Source organism: Eptatretus burgeri, chromosome 1 (genome assembly GCF_056783735.1).
Source record: "Eptatretus burgeri isolate ZD-2024b chromosome 1, Ebu_testis_v1, whole genome shotgun sequence".
Taxonomy (NCBI): Eukaryota; Metazoa; Chordata; class Myxini; order Myxiniformes; family Myxinidae; genus Eptatretus; species Eptatretus burgeri.
In genome coordinates, this window is record NC_140961.1 from 58869581 (window position 1) to 58888237 (window position 18657).

Consider the following 18657-nt stretch of genomic DNA (forward strand, 5'->3'; position numbering starts at 1 on the left):
TTCCCGGCAGTTCGTGATTCATAAGGGAAAATAAAAAGTCCTGTGAAAAACCACAAATACGTGATGCACATGGCCGCAAAATTACTTTGCTGTTTCAAACCCTTCTCAGAGTTCCTCCAGAAAGATGTTCACACTTAGTACACACATGATAATCCCAATGCTACACACCACCTCATCTACCGGACCAGTTTCATCACTTATCAGCGAATCATCAGCAACAGTGCAGACAGCAATGCATACCAACAAGGCTCCCAAGCATGTACCACATGCAGACGTCAAAAGCAGTCTATACATAAATATTAAAGAAAGACCCACCCACATCTCTCATCTGTGAATGGAGGGAAGAGCCAATCAGCTCTCACCTACACAAACGCTAACCTTGCGTAGGCCTTCGTAGGTTGCTTTATGCAGCTTCTTTTGCTAAAGGAGTGAGATGTCAAATATATATATATATATATATATATATATATATATATATATATATATATATATATATATATATATATATATATATATATATATATATATATATATATATATATATTGTTGTGGTTCTGGAAACCGCATCCCTCCATCACCAATGTCATCTCGCATACAGTGGTCCCCAGACAGTTATTTCATTAATATACGTTCAGATAGTCCCTTCCTTCTTGTGTCATGGGACAAACAGGACAAGTGCGTTGTGTGAATCTCATAGTTAGGTCTGATTATATCTCTGAACTTATTCCCATTCTTTTTTTCTCTATTCCTGAGGTAAATCCAAGCAATGGGTCCTTGCGAGGGCCAGCGGGCACTGCGCTCAGACACCTACCTGTGAAAACCGCGGCTGCACCCTTCGCTGTGAGAAAGCGTCCTCACAGAAGACCAAAAGTCACAAAACACCAAGCGCCCACGCTGCACGGAACATGTGCAGCACAGCGGTAATTTCCACCCATTGGGCAGAAAAGATAGGAGGATAACCAGCATGACGGCGGCTGCAGGAATGCCGTGCCGAGGAAATAGAAGGAACAACACACCAGATGCTATCACCGTACAGTACGCACGCAGCGCACTCTTTTCAACCCATTTCTCAGTCGAATAATTATATCTATCTTCTTTTCAATCCAAATCTCCATTTAATACTTATATCTATCCTCTTTTCAATCCATGGCTACATCTAATATTTTTTTCTAATCTATTCCCTCAATTCCTGGCATAGATCAGGGCTGGCACCACGTACATCACCACTTTTGATGAATCACGCATGCTCAATGGCAGCGGACCCACGCGTAGCCCCGGGGTAATTTATTATTGCATATAGAGCAGGGCATGAATGGCACACATCTTGTTCGAGTCTGCGCACAGGTTTACCATTGCATCTTACCGTCAGTCTTCGCTGACCACCGCGGCCGCGGGTATCTCCTGCGGACAGCAAACACCCTCTCTCCTCTCCGCCCGGCAAGGCTGCAGCCAGGCCTAGGCGTGCTGTACATTTCAGGCCGCATGGCTTACAGACAGGCAGGGCATTGACCGGCGCTGACCGTTGGTCGCCGTAGACAGCCCCAGGAGTTCAGTGCAGGGTGATTTGTGCCACGGTGCTTGGAGCGAGGCGATTCCGCAGCTTGGAACCATTTGGCTGGAAGTAAAGTGGAGCCCCTTCCAGCCATCACGGCTGGGCCATGTGCTGGCCGGCGCCAAACAAGAGCGCCCGCTTCGGGAGATGACACATCGCTTTGGGTTGTCACCCCTACCCGCACCACAGGGTCTATAAAAGGACGTGTCATGGGACTGTCTGTCATCGTCTTTCCTGCTCAGCATTCCTCGTCTGCTAATTCTGCCTTCATCACCAACTGGCCTGCTGACTCCGCCTTCTTTACCGCCTTGCCGCTGACTCCACCCATCCACCCACCCACCTGATCCTGTCTGCCACTCCACCCATTCCTTTTGACTCCGCCTTTCTCCACCCACTGGCTTCCGACTCTGCCCAGAGTACTTCCTTCATGCCTGTCGGTCGCACCCCATTCTCTGATCAACGCTTCACTGTTCGAAGTGCCACAAATTGGGAGACGATGAGCCAGCTGTCAGGGAGGTATCGCCCAGCGGAGCATCACCCCAAAACATATTGGTGGCGTGGTCGGTCAATCGTGCAAGGTATTGAGAGACTGTTAGCCTCATCTACTCTTCTCTTTCTTTTCATCAACTCCTCTTCATCGGCATGTGTGTGTGTGTGTGTGTGTGTGTGTGTGTGTGTGTGTGTGTGTGTGTGTGTGTGTGTGTGTGTGTGTGTGTGTATGTATGTCATGGCACCTGTCCTCATTTAACTGAAGAGTGAATAAGAATTATATCGGGATAACTCTGCTCTGTGTCTGCTTTTGTAAGATGCTTGCTTTGTTGTCACACCACACATTTCTTCCTGTCCCTGCTTACACACAACAATAAACTCTATTCACTGTGTCACATATTTTTCCTTGCCTGCCTGAAATAAATCATTTTGTCGAAATGTTCCCAGCTCGTTTTTGTCTTTTCTTTCATTGATCCAGCATGGTCCGTATCCTAACCTAGCCGGGACTTTATTCAAAACGACCTGTTCCTTTTAGCCAGTATGTCCTTCGCAGTGTCGCTCGGCTGCATCTGATCCGGTAAAGTGATCCTGTTCAGACAAGGCGTACCGAGGGCGTGTCTCCCGGTAATTAGATCATGTGATTATTTTTTAGGTAACCGGATACACTAGACGGAGGACCCTAAGTCATGTTAAGTTATCGGTGTTAATGGGCGGTTGGCGACCAGCTACGTCACGTAATTATCCGTGTGCGACAGCCTGCAATTCCGGGGAGTCTGGTGGGAACCCGAGATAGCTCCACCCCCCACTGGTGGTCTTCTCACCTGTCCCCTGGCCTGCAAAAATATATATACATATATATATATATATATATATATATATGTATATATATGTATATATATATATATATATATATATATATTATATATACCTAAATAAAAGAGTGTGTATTTGTGTGTTTGTGTATTTGTCTGTCCGCCTTCATAAGGATGATTTAAGGGGTTTAAAGGTCAATCTTTTAACATGCCTGCTTGTTTGCAATGGTCTATTTTTCAGGATTAAAAAAAAAACCTTCTCAAAAAACATTTTTCATGAAAGGGTAATTACGAGGCCCCCTAACAAACGGATGCCAACGTTGTCAGACGGAATGAAAACCCGTCATTCTTGTTACAAAAGCAGCTAAAATTGATGAAAAAGCGGCCGAAATTGAAACCAACACAGTAAATATAATGGAAACCAACATGTTTATTCTACACACAAGAACGGTCGTGACGGAAACAAGAACGGACAATCCCGAAATAGTTTAGTGGGGAATGGATGCAACATCAGTTATTTCCGTCGCGAAACGTCCGAGAGCGAAACAAAAGCGGTTCATTCCGGTTACTATAGTGCGAACAAGATGGCGGATGCAGTAAAACGACCTGTTACGGTTTGTAAATTTTTAGTGCTTGTGCCTCGAACATAAATGTAATATAGATAATATATAGTGGGTAGTACCTGATGTAGTTTTAATAATTTATTAAACCGAATTTTTTGTGATGATAATGTTTGGTTTGCCTGTATTTCGAGCCCCCGAGTGAAGGATCGCTAGTTGTGTAGGCCCAGTTCAACATAGGGGATCGTGTATGGGATCTTTTTACAGTTTTTACTTCATATTAACTTTGTTATTTTATTGGAATTTGCAATTTATTATTACAATCAAATTTTACCTCTTGCAAATATAAACGATCAATCGTCACTGATCGCTTTCGCTTCGGTCTCCGCGTTTTGCGACGGAAATAACTGATGTTGCTTCCATTCCCCACCGTTCTATTTCAGGATTGTCCGTTTTTGTTTCCGTCATGACCGTTCTTGTGTGTAGAATAAACTTTTTGGTTTCCATTATATCTGTTATTGCGACCGTAATTACTGTGTTGGTTTCAATTTCGGCCGATTTTTCATCAATTTTAGCTGTTTTTGTAACAAGAATGACGGGTTTTCATTCCGTCTGACCACGTTGGCGTCCGTTTGTTAGGGGGGCCTGGTTACGTCTCTTCTGTTGGAAATATGGACGGTGACTTGCAACCGGGCCTCAAATTTGGCGTACAGAAACATTAAAAAACAAACAACAAATACAGGGCACGAAGGTGAAATTCGCGACATGGGATGTGAAACATGCGCAGAGTAAAACTATTATTTATTTACATCCGTAGGTTGTCTAATAAATAAAGCACACCTGACGCTAAGCTGAGACTTGATTTGGCATGCTCATGAGGCTGTAACTACAAAATAAAAATGTTCCACAAGATAAAGGAAATATTATCACATTTGTACATGTAGTGTTTTAAAATAACTTTTATTCCTACAAAACATCATATCTTCCAGTCTCCTTGAATATTTAGAATAAAATAATTCCAACCCCTTTTATGATGGGTTTTTATACGATATCCAGCATATATATTATATATATATATATATATATATATATATATATATATATATATATATATATATATATATATATATATATATATATATATATATATATATATATATATATATACACACACACACACATATATACCCTGTATATATACCATATATATATATATATATATATATATATATATATATATATATATATATATATATATATATATATATATATATATATATATAGATACATGGATATACGGTGCCTTCAGAAAGTATTCACACCCCTACAATTTGTCACATATTGGTGTGTTTCAGCTTGAATTTAAAATGGATTAAATTAAGATTTTTGTCACTGATATGCACATAATACCCCGTCATGACAAAGTCGAATTTTTTTTTTCAAATCTTTTCCCAAATCGATTAAAAATGAAAATATGAAATGACTTGTGTCAATAAGTGTTTAACCCTTTTGCTATGACTCTCCAAATTGAGCTCAGGTGCATCCAATTTCCATTGATCATCCTTGAGATGTCTCTACAACTTGATTGACATCCACCTGTGGCTAATTCAATTGATTGGACATGATTTAGAAAGAAACACACCTTTCTATAAAAGGTCCCAGAGTTCACAATGCATGTCAGAGCATAAAGGCTACCATGAAGTCCACGGAATTGTCCGTAGAACTTCGAGATAGAATTGTGAGGAGACATAGATTGGGAGAACAATGTCTAAAACAATGTCAGGAGTGTTCAAAGTTCCCAAGAGCACAGTGAGTTCCACCATAAGGAAATGTAAAGAATATGGAACTACTCAGACTCTTCCTAGAGCTGGCCATCTGATCAAACTGGGCAAGAAGGACCTTGGTCAGTGAGGTGATCAAGAACCAAATGGCCACTCTGACAGAACTACAGAGTTCCTTGGCTGAGATCGGAGAACCTGGCAAAAGGACAATAATGTCTACAGCACATCACAAATCAAGGCTTAATGGGAGAGTGGCCAGAAGGAACCCGCTGTTGAGAAAAAGGCACATGACAGCATGCTTCGAGTTTGCAAAAAGGCACAAGAAACACTCCGAGTGCATGAGGCAAAAATATTCTGTGGTCTGATGAGTTGAAAATTGAACTCTGGCATGAATGCAAAGCACTATGTTTGGTAGAAATCGAGCACTTCTCATCACCCATCGAACATCATCCCCACCGTGAAGCATGGTGGTGGCAGCATAGATGCTATGGGGATGCTTTTGAGCAGCAGGGACTCAGAGACTTCTAATGATAGATGGAACGATGAATGGAGCCAAATACAGGAAAATCCTTTTGGAGAACCTACTTCAGAGTGCAAAAGACCTTAGACTGTGGCAAAGACTTATGTTCCAACAACACAATGACCCCAAGCAAGCAACACTGGAATGGAATGTCTTCAGAACAAGAACGTGAAAGTCCTTGAGTGGCCCAGCCAAAGCCCGGACTTGAATCCCATTGAGAATCTGTGGAGACCCTTGTGGATTGCTGATCACTGACGTTCGCCATGCAGCTTTTTTTTCACAGTCGAGGCTCGTATAAGAGCTATCACACAGAATGAACAACAAGGGGAGCAGGAGACAAGATGGGAAGGAGAGGGAAGGAAAAACAGTGGGGAACAGAGACATGAGGAGATCTGTGGAAGGGAGAGGGATGGGCCGGGGTACACAGGGTAAGCAAGATGGACACTACAGGTACGTTCAGGTCCTTACACGACAGGGACTTTCAGGAAGGAAATCAGGGAATTTGAATGAGGTGGGTTTGGGGTGGATTAGCGGGGGTAGAAAAGATCATGGTTTTGGATGGAAGAAGATAAGAGGTGGTGAGCAGATGTTTTGAAGACCTGGAGGGAAGAGTGGGATTAAAGAGAGGGTAGAAGTTTGTTCCAAAGGCAGAAAAAAGAGGATTGAAAGAGTGAAGGTGAGCAGTGTTTCTTGATTTTGGTAGTTTTACCAGAACGGGGTTGCTGGTGGACCTTGTGCACCCTGCGGAAATATGAGGGAGACATATCTCAAACAGAGCGGTTGGGGGGGGGGGTGCGAGGCTGCAAGGAGATGGTAGAAGACAGAAAAATCACAGACCTGCCTGCGGTGAGAGAGTGAGAGACCCAAAGACTTAGCATCATCGCGGGAGATACCAACAATCCTACATGCCTTGGTTTCCACAGCCTGAAGCCAAGAAAGGTGAGAGGCGGGAGCACCAGCCTCGAGGGGAGAGCAGTACTCCATCAGGCTGCAGACAAAAGTTTGTATGTGGTCAGAAGGTGAGGTGTGCCAAGGAAAAACTTTGCCTGATGGAGGATGCCCAGTTGGCAACTGGCTTTGGAGGCCACATTGGAAATGTGGCTTTCCCAGGAAAGATCATGGCAGATAGTGAGACCCAGAAGCTTGAATGAAAGGGCTTCTTCAAAAGGATTGTTTAGAAAGTAGATGGGGGGGGGGGGTTCCCGATGGTTGTTTCAGAGAGACAAAGAGACAGTGTGAGATTTGTCAGGATTGAAAGAAATGTTCCACGTGTTGGACCAGCTTGAGGTTTTATCCATATCTGAGGGATAACAAATGGTACAGCAGAGGGTGGAGTCATCAAAAAAGAGATCAAGAGGATTTTCCAGAATGTCAGAGAGATCATTGAAGAAAACCAGAAAAAGAACAAGGCGCAAAACATTGCCTTGAGGAACTCCAGCCTGGACAGGAAGAGCAGATGAGAGAACTCCATTAAGTGCCACATGTTGGCTGCAACAGGAGAGGAAGTCTGCGACCCATGAGTGGAGATGTCTTTGGATACCATAGGAAGAGAGTTTGGTGAGCAGGGCAGTGTGCCAGACCGTAACAAAAGCACAAGATATATCTCAGGAGATGGCTCTGATTTCATGTCTGGCAATGAGCATCTCCAATCTCCATCCATTGTTGGGAGAGCAGATGCAGAATATCCAGGGAAGAGTGACCTGGTCTAAATCCAGATTGATGATCGGAAATCAAGTCATTGGAGAAGAGGAAGGATTTAATGTCTGAACCGATGATGGATTCCATAACTTGCTGATGATTGGGAGAAGGCTGATTGGTCTGTAGTTGGAGGGATCTGTTTTTGCACCTTTTTATACAGAGTGGTGATGTTTGCTGATTTCCAAGCAGATGGCTCATGATCTGTAGCAAATGAGAGGGTGAATAGAATAGAGAGAGAGAGTGAGCAAGAGCAGCAGAGCATGTTTTAGGACATGTGGGCTGATGCCGTCTGGACCGGTTGCAGAATCTGAGTCGAGGTTTGACAGCAAGCTCTCCACCTTGTCAGGAGAAAAGGACACAGAGTCCAGGAATGGCTGGATGTGACTGGGTAAGGTGGGTACAGAAAGCGATGGGTTTGGGACACAAGATTTCATAGCAAACATGGAGTTTAGGCATTCAGCCTTTTCACTTGCAGTATCAGATGTGTGGCCATTTGGGGTAAGGGAGGGGATGGAGGGGGAACATACACCAGAAACAGACTTAACTGGACGCCACCAAGGGGAAGGACACGGGTTTGAGAGTTTGACAGAGACTGAGCAAATCTGCCAGGAAGAATGTGAGAAAATCCCCAAATCCAGATGTGCAAAGCTGATACAGACATACCCAAGAAGCCTCGAAACAGTAATCGCTGCCAAAGGTGCTTCTCCAAAGTATTGATTCAGAGAGTTGAAGAATTATGTCAATTAGACATTTACTGTATATATTTCATTTACAATAAATTCGTTAAAATTTCAAAAAACATCTTTTCACTTTGTCAATTTGGGATATTTTGTGTTCATCGGTGAACAATTTTTTTTTTTTTAATTTAATCAATTTTAAATTTAGGCTGTAACACAACAAAAGGTGAGAAAGTCGAAAGGTGTGAATACTTTCTGAAGGGACTGCATGTAAATAGTGAACTGACAGGAGAATAGTGGGTATATATCAATGAAAGGGCAGAAGGGAACAAGTGCACAATGGACGGACATACAAACATGACCATTAGTGCGGATAAAATGTAAACAATGGAAATAGGAAACGACATGAGATCGCGATGAGCTGCAACCTTGAAGCAGTGAAGTGAGGAACACGATTGGACGTGCATCGACAGGCAATTACACAGACGGGAAAAGACAGGGACAAAGTAATGCAGCTGAACAATAAGGCTTGACTTGAAATGTTGACTAGTAGTGAGTTAGATTACCTGAATTTTTATTTTATTTCACATCGAAAGTTTGTGGAAAGGTGTTAATCAAGCTCAAATGAGCTAAGATCCTCGTCCTCTTAATGATGACGTCATAAAAAACGAATATGACGTCATTGTGATGTATCAGGTTTGCGATAAATTATCTGTGATAATGCTCGGCTTGATTCCCGCAAACAAAATTCAAACAGCTTGCCTAGTTTTGGAGATAATGGTATAGGCGATTTCCATTAGCGGCGATATTATGACGTCAACTTTTTTTTCTCGGAAGAATTTCCAAAATCTGAGATGGTTACTGCCTGCGCGTGGGCTTTCTGCATATACATGGCAAGTTTCACGAAGATCCGATGAAAACTCTGGGTTGTGAAACAAAAAATGTCAAAAATAGGAATGACGTCATAAAATTTGATATGACGTCATAGTCATGTATCATATGTGCGGTAATTCATCTCTGCTAATACCCTGTTCGATTCCCGCAAACAGAATTCAAAAAGCTTGCCTAGTTTGAGATAATTTTTGAGGCGATTTCCATTAGCGGAGATATTTTGACGTCATAACTTTTTAATACGAAGAATTTCCAAAATCGGAGATGGTTACTGTCTGCGCAGGGTATTTTTACATATATATGCCAAGTTTCAGGAAGTTTCGATGAAAACTGCAGGCTGTGAAACAAAAAAAAAGTCCACAAGAACAACAACGTGAGTAAGACTTCGAGATCCTCCACGAGGATCTAAAAATAATTCGTTTGAAATAATATTTGGATCAATCTTTTTATAATAAACTGTAATTTCATCCTTGAGACATGATTTGTGCATTAACTGTACACATGATGTTCTTCACATCCAGCTTTGGAGTGTTTTTATTTACCTGTTCGTCCTCCTCCAAGCTGTTTCACCTGAGTGTGAATCTCAGCACAGCTATAAACTATCATCTTGGTATTTCGAGTGAAGGACGATACATCAATTGGATGGACGTTAAATCTGGTGTCCCATATGATAGCATGGGTCGGTGGACATCAAAGCTTCCTCGGTATTCTCCATAAAGAGCAGGTGAGTTATCACCGGCATCCTGAATAAATTACAAATTCCTTCCATCACGTGGCCCAGGCACTGCATCAGTGGCACATCCGTGCCTGAACAGCAAATCAAATTCATAATTGAATCCCAGTCTAACTTGCATTGGCAAACAATAGAATTGACCTACATACTCAATGTATTCCAAAAGTATCAAAAGATTCAATCATCCACTTTTACTGCAAGCGTTTTGAATTCCATTCTGGTTTGTTGCAACGTAAAATATAATCATGAAGGACGATCAAAATGTTCTCGGAATGAAATAATCATGGTGGTCAAAAAAACGCCAACATTTTTCTCTTTTTCAGGATGCCAGTCAATATGCATTCCCTCTGGGAATGTGACCCAGTGAAGAAGGAACCAGAGCTGTGCAATAAAGTGTTTTTTTGTGACATTCGGGTATGTTTTCTTGAAGAAATACCTTTTCAATGCGTATTTGTCATTTATCCTCACTATTGATTCAACTAAAATTGCTGCATAGAACAATAAATGTTACCATGGCTACCATTGCATTGAACTCCAATTCATGCTTCTTCTTCTTCTTCTATCACAGAAAGATGGGTTTTTAAAACAGGCATCCTTATGATTAAATGGACACAAATATTTGTTCCAAGTTACAGTGAACGATTTATTTGCTTTCCAACCAAGGAAATCGATAATTATCAGCTTTCCAGTAGTACTATTTTTTACTATCACATGGCAACAGGAACCGCTACATTAAAGCTCGAAGTCCTGCTTCTTCTTCACATGATGGATGGATGAACATGTGTCCTTTTAGTAAAAGTAACGCCCATTCCCTCCAGGAATTAAAAAAAAGGTCAATACCCACTCCTTCCAGCAGGAGTCAGTGGACAAATCACTTTCACTCTTCGTGTAAAGTGGCCTGCAAAAGTATTCACCCCCTTCCAATAATGCCATATTTCGATGAATTACAGATTTTGCAGAATTTTTTTTTTCCAAATTAACTTTTTATTCATATTGAAGCGATCAACCTAAACACTGTTATACTTGAAGGAGGTTACATGTCAGGAGTACATGGAAAAAACATGTACAAATCAAAATGCACTGGTTGTAAAAATAAATTTTGCAGAATTTTTTTTTTCCAAATTAACTTTTTAATTCATATTGAAGAGATCAACCTAAACACTGTTATACTTGAAGGAGGTTACATATCAGGAGTACCTGGAAAAAACATGTACAAATCAAAATTCACTCGTTGTAAAAGTAAATTTTGCAGAATTTTTTTTTTCCAAATTAACTTTTTAATTCATATTGAAGAGATCAACCTAAACACTGTTATACTTGAAGGAGGTTACATATCAGGAGTACCTGGAAAAAAACATGTACAAATCAAAATTCACTGGTTGTAAAAGTAAATTTTGCAGAATTTTTTTTTCCAAATTAACTTTTTAATTCATATTGAAGAGATCAACCTAAACACTGTTATACTTGAAGGAGGTTACATGTCAGGAGTACCTGGAAAAAACATGTACAAATCAAAATTCACTGGTTGTAAAAGTAAATTTTGCAGAATTTTTTTTTTCCAAATTAACTTTTAAATTCATATTGAAGAGATCAACCTAAACACTGTTATACTTGAAGGAGGTTACATATCAGGAGTACCTGGAAAAAACATGTACAAATCAAAATTCACTGGTTGTAAAAATAAATTTTGCAGAATTTTTTTTTCCAAATTAACTTTTTAATTCATATTGAAGCGATCAACCTAAACACTGTTATACTTGAAGGAGGTTACATGTCAGGAGTACCTGGAAAAAACATGTACAAATCAAAATTCACTGGTTGTAAAAATAAATTTTGCAGAATTTTTTTTTCCAAATTAACTTTTTAATTCATATTGAAGAGATCAACCTAAACACTGTTATACTTGAAGGAGGTTACATGTTAGGAGTACCTGGAAAAAACATGTACAAATCAAAATTCACTGGTTGTAAAAGTAAATTTTGCAGAATTTTTTTTTTCCAAATTAACTTTTTAATTCATATTGAAGAGATCAACCTAAACACTGTTATACTTGAAGGAGGTTACATATCAGGAGTACCTGGAAAAAAACATGTACAAATCAAAATTCACTGGTTGTAAAAGTAAATTTTGCAGAATTTTTTTTTCCAAATTAACTTTTTATTCATATTGAAGCGATCAACCTAAACACTGTTATACTTGAAGGAGGTTACATGTCAGGAGTACCTGGAAAAAACATGTACAAATCAAAATTCACTGGTTGTAAAAATAAATTTTGCAGAATTTTTTTTTCCAAATTAACTTTTTAATTCATATTGAAGAGATCAACCTAAACACTGTTATACTTGAAGGAGGTTACATGTCAGGAGTACCTGGAAAAAACATGTACAAATCAAAATTCACTGGTTGCAAAAGTAAATTTTGCAGAATTTTTTTTTCCAAATTAACTTTTTATTCATATTGAAGCGATCAACCTAAACACTGTTATACTTGAAGGAGGTTACATGTCAGGAGTACCTGGAAAAAACATGTACAAATCAAAATTCACTGGTTGTAAAAATAAATTTTGCAGAATTTTTTTTTCCAAATTAACTTTTTAATTCATATTGAAGAGATCAACCTAAAGACTGTTATACTTGAAGGAGGTTACATGTCAGGAGTACCTGGAAAAAAACATGTACAAATCAAAATTAACTTGTTGTAAAAGTATTCTTTCCTTGAGGTCAGTTTTTGGTGGAAGAACCTTTTGCAGCAATGACTGCTACGAGTATTTTTGGGTAGGTCTCTCCCAGATTTGCACAGTGAGACGGTGAAATCTTTATCCATTATTCTTGTTAAAATTGCTCTCGTTCTGCCAAGTTTGATGGGGATCGTCGATGGACTGCAATCTTCAAGTCTCACCATAAATGTTAAATTGGGTTCAGTCAGGACTTTGACTGGGATACTCAAGAACATTTATTTTATTCTTATTCAACCACTCCGGTGTGGTTTCAGCTTTGTGTTTTGGATCATTGTCCTGTTGAAATGTGAATCTCCTATCCAGTTTCAGATTCATGGCTGACTCGAGCAGGTTTTCATCAAGGATTCTCCTGTACTTTGCATCGTACATTGTCCTTTCGATCCTGACAAGCTTGCCAGTCCCTGCTGATGAAAAGCAGCTCCATGAAATGATGCTGCCACCACCACATGCTTGACAGTATGGATGGCGTTGACTGGGTGATGTGCAGTGTTAGGCTTGCACCTTTGAATTTAGACCAGAAAATTAAATTGTTGTCTCGTCTGACCAAAAAATTTTCTCCACATACCTGCAGCATCATTAAGATGCTTTTTTACAAACTCCATCCGAGCTTTTAGATGTGTCCTTTTCAGTAATGGCTTATTTCTTTCCACCTGTCCGTGGAGGCCAGCGTTATGAAACCTATTACACTTACTTTGTAATCTTTCATACAAATTATTTACTCCTAAAGTGATTTAAGGTTAATTAGGCAAAGAGTTTCAATACTTATGCAACTGAGAATCATCTGATTTTCTCTGCTAATTTAACTTCTTCACATTTCATCTGCTTTTTTTTTACTTTTGTTTTTTACCTTTATCACTTTGGAGTTGTTTGTGAAGACTTTTTTTACTGTTCCAGTTGAAAGCATCATGCAATAAGCTCAGGTGGCATCAAAATGCGAAAACTTTGGAGGGGGTGAATGAGCCAGTGTACAGGAAAAACTTGCAATTAGTCTCCCCATTCTCATTTGGGAGTGGGTGGAGGTGGGTAGAGGGGAGGGGGAGTGGGGGGGGGAGGCGTGAGGCAGAATTACTTTGTGTCCATGACATGACCCTGGGTTGACCTGACTCTCGCACAAGCATGTATGTGTGTAAGATTTTGTGAAGATTGGCCCAGGCGTTTTTGATTCCATAATGATCAGATTACAGTACATACATATAGTCCAGGAGCTCAGAAGGTTTATTCAAGTGAAAAGCGCCGGAACGGTTGACCTCATGGGCTGATGGGGTCATCCACCGACATCACAAAAATGCATTGCTGCGGGTCTGACCCGTGGCTTTCCCCCCAAAAATCACTCAATTAGTGACGCCATTACCGATAAACCTATTTTGCTCAATATCTGGAAAAATATGCATGATAATATAACGAATAAGGTATCTACACCTATGTTTTCATGGTCAATCATTCCTAGTCAATTTCATGGTCAATCATTATTGCTAGAAAATGTGTAGTTTACCATGTAAATGTTTAGTTCACCCACTCAGTTCGCAATGCCATTGCAGAAAAATCCATTTTCATTAATATCTGAAAAACACTGCATGATAATATCACAAATAAGGTGTCATGTTTTTATGGTGAAATATTACAATGCCAACACTAGTGTTTGAAAATGTTGAGTTCACCCTGAAAGTTGCCTACTGGAGTCATACCATCTCTGTCTTTTGGTACAATGTGGCAAATAATGCATTGGTCTCTATCCCTTTTTTTTATTTACATATCATGGCAAATGATACCCCCGTTTGTATAATTTGCAAAGAAAGAGGAGAAAAGAAACGTGCCCTGAAGACTGACAAGGCATCTCTCACAAAGAAACTTGAAAGCAGACAGGAAGTGTTTCTCGATGACAACAGTCTTCCCCCAATAACAGCCGCAGTGATTGATGGTGGTATGATCCTCCATGAAACCGTGCTGCAGCACAGCAGGTCCACATATGCAACCATGGCAAAGGATCTTTTGGCAAAAGTATGTTTGTATCGTGGGGAGCAAATTCATTTAGTGCTCAACAAGTACCAGTCACCATCAATCAAAGATATCGAGCGAAACCTGCATCATTCAACTACTCCTCAATCATTCATCATTACTAGACCTGACCAGGCTCAGTGACAGAGTGGCACAGAGTTACTCCAAAGTGGATCATTCAAGGAAGAGTTTGCCTGGTTTGTAATGGAGGAATGGAAGAAGCTCCAATAATAAATATGGTTCAAATCTTGGAAGAAAAACACTGTGTGCTTCACATGGTGGTGTGTGCATGGAGATGAAGAACAACGAGGATGATGTGCTGCAAATAGAGGAACCGAATCACCTCCAATGTCAACATGAAGAAGCTGACACACTCATTGTCTTTCACGCAAACATTTCCGCTGGTAACATTCTAGTAAGGTCCACTGATACAGACGTCTTCGTCATTCTGCTTGGGCTTTCTGGAAGGTTGGAAGGGATAAACATCATCATGGACTATGAATCTGGCAACCACCGCAGATACATTGATGTCACTAAACTATCTGACATTCTTGAGAAGAAACAGACTGGTATCACTGATGCACTAATCGGCCTTCATGCCTTGACTGGTTGTGATTTCACATCGTGTTTCTACAGAAAGGGCAAAGTGAAGCCCTTCCAGCGGATGGAGTCAGATGCAGCTCATGTGATGGCATTGCGATCTCTAACAGCTGAGGAGGTAGACGTCCAAGCTGTTGCATCCTTTTTCTGTGTGCTGTATGGCTTCAAAACCTCTGACATTAATGAAGCCAGATACAAGGCGTTCATGCGAATGGGTGGTGGTGATGAAAAGGAGCCCCTTGCCAGAATAAAGTTCAGATAAACAGTGCCTCTCTTCCCCCGTGCGCTAAGACACTTGGTAATCATATGAAAAGAGTGCACTATGTGGCAAGAATCTGGAAGAGAGCTGATCAGACAGATCCAACTGGTGAGGTGACTCTGACAGACTATGGATGGAAATTGTCTCAAAGCTGCTTTGAACCAGACTGGTATCCAGGAAGTTCAGTTCCAGAGTCCCTCGCAGGCCCACATGAGGATGATGGGGATGGCGTGGAAGATAATTCAGTAGATGAGGAAGAGTCAGATAATGCTTGGAGTGAGGACAGTGATCAGAGTGACGAAAGTGATCGAGAAGACTTGTAATGCCAAGAGGACATCAAGTTATTTATATAAACTGCACATTTGCAAGTTTTCCATATATCGTTGTTCGGTAATAGCGTCGCTTAATTAGCGGGTGGGCTACACATTTACATGGTAAACTACACATTTCCCAGTAATAACACAAGTGTCAGGGTAATGATTGACCATGAAAATATCGGTATAGACACCTTATTTGTGATAGTATCACGCACAGTTTTTCAGATAGTGAGGTTTCGGGAATGGCGTCGCTAATTTAGTGGATGAACCATGCATTTATGTGGTAAACTATACATTTTCTAGCAATATGCAGTAATGATTGACCAGGAAAACACAGGTATGGACACCTTATTCGTGATATTATCATGCATAGTTTGCTAGATATTGAGGAAATTAGGTTTTTCGGTAATGGTGTCACTAATTGAGTGATTTTCAGGGGGAAAGCCACGGGTCAGACCCGGCAGCAATGCATTTTTGTGATGTCGGCGGATGACCCCATCACCCCATGTTCCGGTGCTTTTCACTTGAATAAACCTTCTGGGTTCCTGAAGTAATACTGCTACTGTTGTGGAAAAAGACCCTGGAGCATCACACTCAACACATAAGGGATTCCCTCATTAGATATCTCATTCGTAACCGTATTTACTCAGGTTACCTTTCCTTCATATCAGGGATGAAGAAAATCCATTGTGAGTGTTAGAAGGTTCCATCCATGTTGTGATTCCCCACATTCTTGTGATCCCATCCACCCATTCATCCATTCATCCATCCCAATCCCTCACCAATCCCCTCTCAAATCTCACAAACCCCATACTTTCCTGGAAACCCCCCTCTTCATTTGACCAATTTCAATCCCTCCCATCCTCGATACCTTCGAATCAGTTTTTTCCCATCCTTCCCCCCTGCACCTTCTGACCGCGCAAACCACACCACCAACAAAACCACAATGACACCACAATCACACTGAAAAACCGACATTGGTGCTGCAATTCCAATGGTGAGTTCCATGGCACTACCATCACCCAGTGGCAAACACAGCGAAGCTGTGATTCCTGATGGCAGGTTCTGAGGTGCTGCTGAGATGCATGCTCCACATTCAATGGCAAGCAAGAACGCGGCGTCACACTGCGGTAAAGAAGAGCCAATGGGGAGATGGCACGAGGGCGTAGGGGGGGTGCTACAACTGCCTTCGCCACACCTTGCTTCAAACTCAATATAAGCCAAGACATGCCAGCGAACGGAGCCATCTGACAAACCTGCATTCCCGCCTGTCTTCCTATCAGGGCTGTCTGATATGCTGAGGATCACTGCCTTCCTGCTGCCGACCTGTATGAGTTACTGCCTGTACAAGTTAATGCCTGTACAAGTTGTATGAGGGTGAGACAAGTTGCACTAACCAAAGGATTATAAGGGCAAGTGGTAGATCCTTGGGTGCAGCGGCTCCAACCACAGATACTTGCTACCCTCCCGACACAGCCCCCACACACCACTGGCATTCTCTTCCTCCCTGTCCCTCCACCTTTGGACCAACACAAACCCACCTGCTTGCATAGGATGAGTGAGAGGCCACACCCAAGTCTCAAACTTCTTTCTTTCTTTCCCTCTCTTTCTCTCTACTTTTCCTGGTGTGAGTGAGGTGCGCCTGTCCTGTGTCTTAGGTTACAGTGTTTAAGGGGATCTTTACGTGCTAAGGGTTAAGTTCTGTTCTTGTGTCACTGAATCTATTCTACAAGAGAGCCGTTTGGCTGTCTACCTGAGTGTGTGTGTCACATTTTTTCTCAGAGCTGTTAGAGGTTCATCATTGAGTGTCAGGGAGTGTTTTACGCAAAAATTTTTTAAATATTTTGAAAAAAGTTTGATTTGATTTGGATTTTTAAAAATCGCTATAGTGCCAAAGCCTTTTTGATTAATGACAGTTATATTCAAGTACACATATGTATAAATAAATACAAAACAATTACCAGACATTTAAAAACAAAAAACACACTTCCAGAAGCAGATGAAGTTGGCGGTTCATCTTCATCTTCTTCCTCAATGGCACCATATTTATAGATCGGGGGCAAACTTAACCCAGAAACATCAATTTTAATTTCAAAAAAACATTTATTTCCATAGTTGCCAATATAAGTACAGTAAAACAAAAATATATGAAAGTAATACTTCTGGAACTTGGTGAGCTCAGAAGGATACAATCAAAATAACACATACAGAGGCAAATGTGGAGGCATATTGAGAAGTTGAGGCTTGTATTGATATGACTATGGACGACCAATATAAATGACACACAATAAATTCGACCAAAACAACCGAATGACAAAGAATTAAGGAAAAATGGTGAAGAATACTGAGACTCACAATAATAATAATAATATAAGATTGAAAATGAAATATAAGCAGATTTTTAAAAAATGAAATAACAATAAGGCAAAGAGTTACAAGAGTGAATAACAAATAAATGTGTAAGAAAGGAAACTTTCAATAATAGGAGATCAAAATTTGTTTATTAGGAGACTTAAATCAACACATAGACTGTGCCTTTATTGCTCCATCAACACTATGTGTTTCGAGAAACAATCCAAGCAGTTGATGAAATGTGATTAGTCCAGCTAAGTTTGTCATCCAAGGTAACACCTAAAAATTTTGTCGAATGAACAAAAGTAATGGGTTCATTATCAATATAGATTAAAAAAAGTGTCAGACAGAGGTTTGGTGGATTTGCTAAAGAACATACACTTGGTTCTATTGGGATTTATTTTTGATTTAGTTTGTTTGATTTAAACCAGGATGAAACATCAATGAGCTCACTATTAAGAGTATTGATGAAAGAGTTGTAACTAGGATTGGAATAGATGATAGTTGGATCATCAGCAAAGAGAAAAAGATAATAAATAAAAACAAGTACATTGATCGATAACATATAATAGAATCTGGATAATAAGCGTATGCTTGAATGTAAGTGCATATGAAAAATAACCGCACATGGGCCTCCCTATTTGATTTCTCCATTGAAAATAAGTGCATATAAAACCATCATCA

At 40.4% G+C, this 18657-nt stretch overlaps 1 long non-coding RNA gene across 1 annotated transcript in view; it reads left to right on the top strand.

Moving 5' to 3' along the window:
- The window catches only part of LOC147034568 (uncharacterized), a 275792-nt gene that overhangs the window by 226197 nt on the left and 30938 nt on the right, over window positions 1-18657 (top strand). The window contains exon 2 of the long non-coding RNA XR_015059280.1: window positions 10037-10127. This is a non-coding gene — a long non-coding RNA (uncharacterized LOC147034568). The remainder of the gene's footprint in view (window positions 1-10036; window positions 10128-18657) is intronic.